The sequence below is a fragment of the Globicephala melas genome, chromosome 4 (assembly GCF_963455315.2).
Source record: "Globicephala melas chromosome 4, mGloMel1.2, whole genome shotgun sequence".
Lineage (NCBI taxonomy): Eukaryota > Metazoa > Chordata > Mammalia > Artiodactyla > Delphinidae > Globicephala > Globicephala melas.
In genome coordinates, this window is record NC_083317.1 from 143181948 (window position 1) to 143191236 (window position 9289).

The 9289-nt window shown below is 40.0% G+C and overlaps 1 pseudogene; it reads right to left on the reverse strand.

Moving 5' to 3' along the window:
• Window positions 1–8521: 8521 nt before the first annotated feature.
• Window positions 8522–9032, reverse strand: LOC132597186 (histone H2A.N-like; annotated as a pseudogene).
• Between the last annotated feature and the right edge of the window lie 257 nt (window positions 9033–9289).

Here is a 9289-nt window from a genome sequence, read left to right on the forward strand (position 1 = left end):
CCAATGCAATAAAGAATAAATGCAACTGGCAGGAAGGCAAAGAGTTTACATAGTGGTACTAAATAAAAATTAAATAAAATTTAAAATATGCCATGTTACTGGTGAAAAGACAATATAGGAAAAATGTGTTTTCAGAAAACCGTTTTATTACCATAATTGCTATTTTACTTATAATTTTATCTGAAAGAACAAGCAGGCAACATAGACAAGAAAATTCACAAAGGGTAATAACAAAATAGTATTCTTGACAGATATTCAATATATTTGTAGATAAAACAGAGTGACGTTGCCTTAAAAACATAGAGCTATCAATAGAAAGACAGAGAAAGCTCCTGAAAGGACTCGAGTCCAGCAGCAGGTGAGTCCCTGGTGCTTCCCTGGGGGCGCAGTGGTTAAGAATCCGCCTGCCAATGCAGGGGACACGGGTTCGAGCCCTGGTCCGGGAAGATCCTACATGCCGTGGAGCAACTAAGCCAGTGTGCCACAACTACCGAGCCCATGTGCCACAACTACTGAAGCCTGTGTGCCTAGAGCCCGTGCTCCGCAACAAGAGAAGCCACCGCAGTGAGACTATGTGGGACTATGTGGTCCTGTATCCTCAGCCTGGCACAGTGCCTGGTGTCTACACCAAGCCTCTGGGTTTGGGGGAGGCCTGTGGTGTCTTTGCCGTAATGTCTCGTTGGCTGTGCCCTCTGGGGTGTGCCCTAGCCCCGTGACTGGAGCCAATCCCCGTGGTAGAGTTGGTTCCCTAAACTCACACCTGGTGTCCTAGATTTTATTTTGCATTTTTGTGTTTAAGTTCAGAAGATTGAGCTATCATTTAATTTTCTTCATGGTGCCTTTAGGTTTTATGATCAAAACCACAGTTACTTTATAAAAAACAAAATGAGTTATATGCTGTTCTCTATATTTTGGAATAGTTTTGGTACCAAGAAAGGAGTAAATTGTTTTCTGAAATTTAAGACAATAATCTAGTGACTCCAGTAGTGCCATTTGTTTTTTGGGGACATGAACTTTTTATAACTGTTTCTATTTCTGTAGTCTGTTGACCTATTTACGTTCTTTCTTTTGTGATATCTAATTTATTATTTCATACTTAGCAGCTACCTACAGAGTATTAGTTATCATACTTACGAATGCATAGCTTAGAATATCATCCCTACTTTAAAATAGTCATTTCTATTTATTGCCAATATGTTTTTTTCACCGCACATTTTTAAATTTTTAATAAATTTGCTAACTAGGGATTAGCAGTTTGGGGGAAGAATTGGGGTTTGCTTTTATTTATTTTTTCTTCCTTATTAATCTTATTAAGAGAAAAATCAGTGCTCTTCTAAGCACTGCTTTGGGAGAACTCCACACTTTTAATATGGAAATATTCTTTCAAAATATTCTGTTATATAAGGAATTTTCTTCTTGATGTAGGAAGTACTGAAGCACTTAAAATTTTTATAAGGTGCCGAGCTGTTAAATTCTGCATGCATTTTAAAACTCTGGTTCATTGAGGTGTGATTTATATACAATAAAATGTATCCCTTTTAACCAGAGAATTTAATGAGCTTTGACAAATGTATACAACTGTGGGACAACCAGCACAATCATGATATAGAACACTTCTGTCACTCTAAAAAGTTTTCAGTGCTCCTTTATAACCAAATTCCATACCCTACCCCCGGTGCCCGGCAACCACTGATCTGTTCCCTCTTCCGGTAGTTTTGCCTCTGAGAAAATGGCATGTAGATGCCATCATACAGTGTTAGTAATTTGTGTCTGGCTTCTTTGGCTCTGAATAATGTTTTTTAGATTCATCCATGTGTTGCACGCATCAACAGAATGCTCATTTTCATTGCTGAGCAGTATCTGTTATGTAGACGTACCACATTTGCTTGTCCACTCACCAATTAGTGAACATTTGGGCTCTTTTCAGTTTTTGGCTATTATGAATGAAGCTGATAGGAATTTTGCCTGCACTTTTAATTTCTACTTGTATTGTTTTTAATATTGTGGAATATTAGATGTTCTGGCTTCATTTTATCTCCTTTCACATATAATATGAATTTTTATGAGATCCTTATATTCTTAAAATCAGAGTGTATTCTTCTATCTTTTGCGCCTCTCCCTTGTCTGTCCAACTGATGCTGTTGATCAGCTCTGCAATTTCTTTTATTAATTTGTTATTTATCGATTACTCACATTCTGGTTATTTCATATTGAGAGGCAACATGATGTAGTGGTTAAGAGCATGGGCCCTGGAGCTCGACAGACTCAAGTCTGAATCACGGGTTCACCTCTGATTAGCTGAGTCGTCGTGGCAAAGACACTTAACCTCTTTGCATCCCAGTCTCCTCATTGGTAAAACAAGGAGAACAGTTATAGCAGCTGCCTTGTAGGGCTGCGAGGATTGAGATAATGTATGTAAGGTGCCCAGCACAGTTTCAGGCACTTAGGAAAATCTCAGTAAATGGTAGCTTTGGCTGCTTTTATAGTGGAACAATTCGGTTTCTAATGTCAATTTATCTCTTATTTTTTCTTGAATTTCAGTTATTTTTATTGTATGTGTTATGTTCAGCTGTTGTTTGGGACATAAAAATTCAGTTTTGTTGGACTTTCATTCTTTAACCTGTAGTTTCCAACTTTCATGGAATGACTGGCTCATCTCTCAATGCTTTTACCACGATACTGGTGTTAACAAGTACTTTTTGTGGCTGTGATGATTGTTTTTATGATTGTTACCATTATGCTTTTGTAACTCTGCTCTTACAGTGTTCTCACGGGGTTGAGTGCCTCCAAGTCAAATGCCTACGAAGGCCACACAGACAGCATAATTGTGAGAAACAGACCAAGACTACGGCAGTCAGGGCTCAGCTACTCCCTGACTGTTTTCATCACCTTTGAAAACAGCAATGCATTTGTCACAACCTGCCCGTCTCAGCACCTGCCTGGAATCTCGCCTAAGTTTTGTCTGTCAGTTAAAAGAATTCTTTTAGTTGTATCTGTTTCAGGCAGCCAGTTATAGGATTTATGTTTTCCTAAAGGCCACATTCTGTGTGGGAATATTCTTGCTTATACTCACCATGATGTTGAACCCATTCGTAGTAGTCATAGTATCTGCCACTAAGTTTAGCTGAACTGTTGTTCGAGTCTAGTTTTATTTCTACTCTGTTTTCTTCAGTGTAAAAAAACCTCTTTGACATTTTTTAAATGGCACGGATAATACACGAATATACTATCATTGTAAAAGGTTTGGTGCAGAAACTATACAGAGGTGTAGAGCATGAAATGTAAGAATCCCTTTCAATTTTTCCCTCCCCCAGTCTCACTCCCTTCCCGAGGGAAAATCCCGGGAGCAGTCTAAGAGAACCTTTCTGCTCCTCTTTTCTATACACTTAAAAAAAATTTCTGGGCTTCCCTGGTGGCACAGTGGTTGAGAGTCCGCCTGCCGATGCAGAGGACACGGGTTCGTGTCCCGGTCCGCGAAGATCCCACATGCTGCGGAGTGGCTGGGCCCGTGAGCCATGGCCGCTGAGCCTGCGCGTCCGGAGCCTGTGCTCCGCAGCGGGAGAGGCCACAACAGTGAGAGGCCCGTGTACCGCAAAAAAAAAAAAAATTTCTATACATCATTCTTCCCACATATATAAATATCTTTTAAAAGTAAATTACGTATTTTATACTGTTCCATGATATCCTTTTAAAAGTACTTAAGACTACGTCTTGTGTTGGTATACAGCTCATTATTTTTATTTATTTTTTTAACTTTTTGATTATTTACATTTCCATTAAACATCTGTATGTTTATATGAGTCATAAACACATAGCCATGGAAGCTCCTCTGAGATCACTACTGTTACAGGGAAAACAGACCAGAGGAAGTGGATGGCTTTCAGTAACACCTCCAACAATGACGCCTCTATTGAAATGTTTATTGACTACATAGCATGTGCTAGGTCTCTTGTCCCTTGACCTGCTCCACTCTATCCTTATAACTAAATAATCAAGACAGCCGAGTCAATCAGGCAGCTTTTAAATTACTTTCAGTGGCGAAAGAAATAGACTGATGGTCACACAGCCACAGGTATCCAGCTGGCATCCTGGGCTCATGTATCGCCGTTCAGCTCATTATTTTTAGAGATGTTCCAAAATTCATTTTCCTTGGATAGGAACTTGGATTGTTTCCAGTTTTCTGGTTTTACAAATGATGATGCAGTAGACAGCCTTGTGCATGCCTCTTTATGCAGGAAGAGCAGATATCTATGAGTGGAAATGCGTGGTCACATGGTGTGCACTGAAACACATGAGTAGATAAACTTCCAGATTACTCTGCAAAAGGCTGAGCCCGTTGGTGCAATCATCAATACATACATGGAAGTACCCATTTTTCACACCCTCCTAAAATATTTATATTTTTATCTTTATGATTTTGCCACTCTGATGGATAAAACTGATATGTCACCAGTGCTTTAGTTTATATTCCCCTAAATAGTAGTAGATTAATCCTTTTACATGTTTATTGGGTATTTGGGGGCCCACATTCTGTATTCTTTAAAAAATGTTCAAGTGTAATTTATTGTAGGAAAGGGCATAGATCGTAAGTACACAACTTGGTAAATTTTCAACAACTGAACATACCCCTATAGCCATCACCCAGATTAAGAAACAAAATATTACCCGCATCTGACTTGTGTACTCTCCAGGTCTGCATTCCCTTCGAGCGTTGCTCCTTTTGCACTTTGTATAAATGACAGCATACAAGATGTGCCCTATCAGGTCTGGCTTCTTTTGCTCAGTGTGGTGTTGACAGATTCTTCCATGTCACTGAGTGTGGGCACAGATCTTTCCTGCTCTTCACGGTCTGGTGTTCCCCTGTACATCACCATTTGCTCGTCCGTTCTATTATTGATGGACGTTTGTGTCGTGTCCAGTTTTTGGCTGGCTAGCGCTGCTGTAAACAATCGTGTACAGGTTGTAGAGCAAACTGAGTTTTCATTTCTTATGGGGAAATATCTAGGCGTGAACTTGCCGGCTCATGTGTTAAGTGTACGTCTAACAGTGTAAGGAATCATCAATCTGTTTTCCAAAGTGGCTTTACCATTTGCACTTCCATCATCAGTGCCTGAGAGTTCCAGCTGCATTGCATCTGCTCAGCATTTGGTGTTGTATTTTTTATTTTATCCACTCTAATGCATGTGACATGGTGTCTTGTGTTTCATGTGCATTTTCCTAATGCCCAGTGATGGAGAGTATCTGTACATGTGTCTGTTTGCCTTCTGCATATCCTCTTTGGTCAAGTGACTATTCTGTAATTTTCTCACCAAAAACCTGGGTTTTTTGGTTTCTTACTGTTGATTTCTGAGAGTTCTTGATATATTCTGGACGCAAATCCTTTGTTAGACATATGATTTGCAAATATTTTCTCCAGTATGAAACTTCTTTGGCCCACGCGAGTTTTACAGTTTTTTTTTTTTTTTCGCGGCACGTGGGCGTCTCACTGTTGTGGCCTCTCCTGTTGCACGGCATGTGGGATCTTCCCGGACCGGGGCACGAACCTGTGTCCCCTGCATCGGCAGGCGGACTCTCAACCACTGCGCCACCAGGGAAGCCCGAGTTTTATGTTTTTATGTAGACAAATTTCCCAGTCTGTTTTTTTTAGCTTCTTTTGTTAGTGTATTGCTTTAGAGGGATTATTAAAGTTATATACACCTTCCTTTCTACTGTTTAAAAAATAACATTAAAAACCATCAATAGACACATTAAAACTTACATTTTTCCTGTCCAGTATCTTCTTCCTTCTCTCAAAAATAGGAAAAACTTCTCATGCCTTTTCTTCTTTTCTTTCTTTCCTTTCCTCACAGTCTCATATTGTGATACAATTCCAAACTGCTATTAGCCTGTATCATCATTTAGCTTAATATTTTGTTCTTGCTTTTGTTTTCCTCTAAGCATGTTGTCTAGGCATTTCTTTCAGAGAGAGTTCACAGGTTACAAACTTTTAACTTCTTGAATATTAGAAAACATTTATTTTCTCCTCATTCTTAAAGGACTAGGTAATAATTACAAGTTGAAAATAGTTTCAAGGTGCTGTTTCATTGTCTTCCTGCCCCCAGTATGACAGTGAGAAATGCAATACCATCCGATTGCCATGGATTTTTTTGTCTACTTACTTATTTTCTTTGGAAGTTTTAGGATTTTCTTTTTACCTTTGCTTTTCTGAAGTATCACCACACCTACCTATGTTAGTCTTCTTAAAATCTTTTTAAAATTTGTCCTTCTTGACACTTTGTGTGCCCTTTCAATCTGAAACCCATATATTCTTTCAAAAAATTTTGTGATAGCAAAACATATGTGATTCTTTATTTACACATTATAATGTGTAAATTATATATTATATACATTATATATAACAAGATCTAGCAGCAAGTCTAATAACTACCATAATTTCAAGGTTATGATGAGCTTACATGATATCCTAAGAGATGAAAATATCTGTGATTTCTATTGGTGACAAAGTCACACTGTTAATGCATTGAAAGCCCATACATTCTTTTTTTTTTTTAAACTTTTTACTTTATTTTGGAGCATAGTTGATTAACAATGTTGTGTTAGTTTCAGGTGTACAACAAAGCGATTCAGTTATACATATACATGTATCTATTCTTTTTCAAATTCTTTTCCCAATTAGTTTGTTACAGAATACTGAGCAGAGTTCCCTGTGCCATACAGTAGGTCCTTGTTGGTTATCTGTTCTAAATATAGCCGTGTGTACACGGCTAGAATGAGGTGAGAGGAGGGGAGAAAGGAGAACGAGAGGAGGCGGAGAAGGGAGGGGAGAATGAGAGGAGGGGAGAAAGGACGAGAAAGAGAGAGAGGAAGAGTGAGAGGGAGGGAGGGAGGGAGGAAGTGGAGGGATGCGGGGAGAGCGAACCTTCATCCGTGCACACACATCACTTGCAGACCAGGTGCAGCAGCAACGGTGGCAGGCTCATGGCTGGCAGTGATTGGCCACGTTCTTCTGGCCCAGGAATATTCTGGTTTTCTTTCTTGGTCTCTTCACCTGTGTCTGCTCTTATCTCTGTGCTCACCCCTTCCACCCGCCTTACTCCCCATTTTGTGCTGTTGAATGTACATTTTAACTGGAGACATGCAGGCATGTTAAAGTTTGAGAAGCACTGCTCTACAGAACTCCTGTTCACCCCCGATGCTCTCAGAATAATTTGTTTCTCACCTTCAACGGTAGAGTGCAAATTCCTTAAGGATAGGCTTCTTGACTAATTTATCCTCAAGGCTGGAGCACCTAGCACAGTGCTTTTTGTTTTTGTTTGCGTACAGAGCTGCTCATAAATATATTTGAATAAATGACTTTTCCTGACTTTCACCTTTAGAAAAATTGTAACCTTTCTGGGAAATGGTCAAGTTGAACAATTTTGAGAATTAGCAAATCTTGGGAGGCTTCTAGAAGTAGAGTGTGGTCAGAAGAATAATGTCCTTCCCCAAAGTCTTAATTAATCTAAATCCTAAATCCCCACTGCCCAGACACGTGAGTACATTCCTTTATGTGGCAGATGTGATTGAGGACCTTGAGGTGGGGAGATGGCCCTGGGTTATCCCAGTGGAGCCAAGGGGATCACACGAGTCCTTAAAAGCAGAGAACATTTCTGGCTGCAGAGAACCAGAGCGATGGCAGTGTGAGAACTTGACCTGCCAAGAATGGGGAAGAATTGTTTCTTCTTTGGTTGTGGAGAATTGTCTCTCCCAACACAAAATACATGCTAGTATTCCCATCTCACAAACAAGACATTTGGGGCAAAAGAAAGTAAGACAACTTGTCCAAGGGCACAAGAGGTAGTAAAGCCTCAAATTTATATATATATTCAGAAACCCATGATCTTCCCACCATATGCTGCTGTCTACTGGGAAGGCTGTTGGCAAAATAATTACACACGTTGGTTTTTACTATGAATCAGGAAGATAACAAATGCAAACTTGATATTAAAAAATTTACCGGGAGGTAGTGGAATTTCTGATGGACATGTAGAGATATTTATTCATCCGTTCATTTATAACTTTTAGTACAAACCTTCTCTGTATCTACTCTGTGGTAGGCATAGGTGCAGAGCATGAAGAGAAAGGGGGATAAAAAGTTTAGAAAGGAACATGCTGGTACGGGGATGCCTCCATGCCACTTAGCACCATGGTGTTCTAAATCAACAAAGTCAAGATTTGAGAGTCTGGACAACTTTGACATCCAGAAGGGTTGCTTTTCCTGAACCTCTAATCGCTTTATATTGAAAGTCACTTCAGTCTCTTCCTTGTGACCTCTCTGCATCTTTGGTTTCATTGAAGTATAATCTGGGCAGCTTCTGTGGAAATTTATCATCGCATTAAGCAAGAAGATACATTTTGATTCAGGGAAAACCTTCATCTCTTATTTAAAGTCCAAAAGTTAAAAGGCATTTGGAGTAAATTTTCTTCTTTCTTGAAAGTGTCTTTCCTTTATTTTTATTTTTTTCACAAATTAAGTCCGAGACTAAAAATGCAAGACCCAGAGACCAGGTGTGTCACACCAAGACCACCATTGCAGCGGGTACTTGTCAGATACTTCATCTTCCAGCTCAGTCCTCCAGCGGATCCAATTTTGTTTGACAAGTGTAATCTTTTCAACAACAGGGCCATTCAGGTTCACTTCATTTATTCCCAAGCTCTTCAGAGAGCATCTCTGCTTGACTGCTTCAAGGATCTCTCTGCTGGTGACGGCTCTTCTGTGGATGTAGAGGGACAGTCTAACCGCCTCTAGGCTAACCCCTTCCAGCCACCAAGTCCTCCAGAGCTCCCCGTGCATCCAAGATCCAGAAGCACCCACTGAAGTCCGGGTGGGTTCGCTTTAGGATTTTCCCCGTGCAACTGAAATATGCCTCCTTCTTCTTCCTCTTCTTCTTCCCAGAGGCAGAGCTGGCCCGCTTATCCTTCTCTTCGGCTGGGGTATAAATTGTGGGCTTCTTCTTAGGGAATCGTAGGCCATGTAAGCAAATGAAGTGCATGTGGCAGACTTGTCTTTACTCTTCTAGCTCAGAGCACTGGCCGTCTGGAGTAAATTTTAATGTGATTCGTCGGAAAGATTCTTTCAGTTTGAACTCTCTCCTAGTGTAAAAGGACGAACTCATTAAGTTCTCAAAGGTCTCCAGGAAGACGGTGACAATTGAGTGCTCCATTGTGGCACTTCGTGTTTCTGATAAACCTTGAGAATGAAAACATGTTTGACCCTTTTGACATCACTTACCTAAACACAACACTTAAC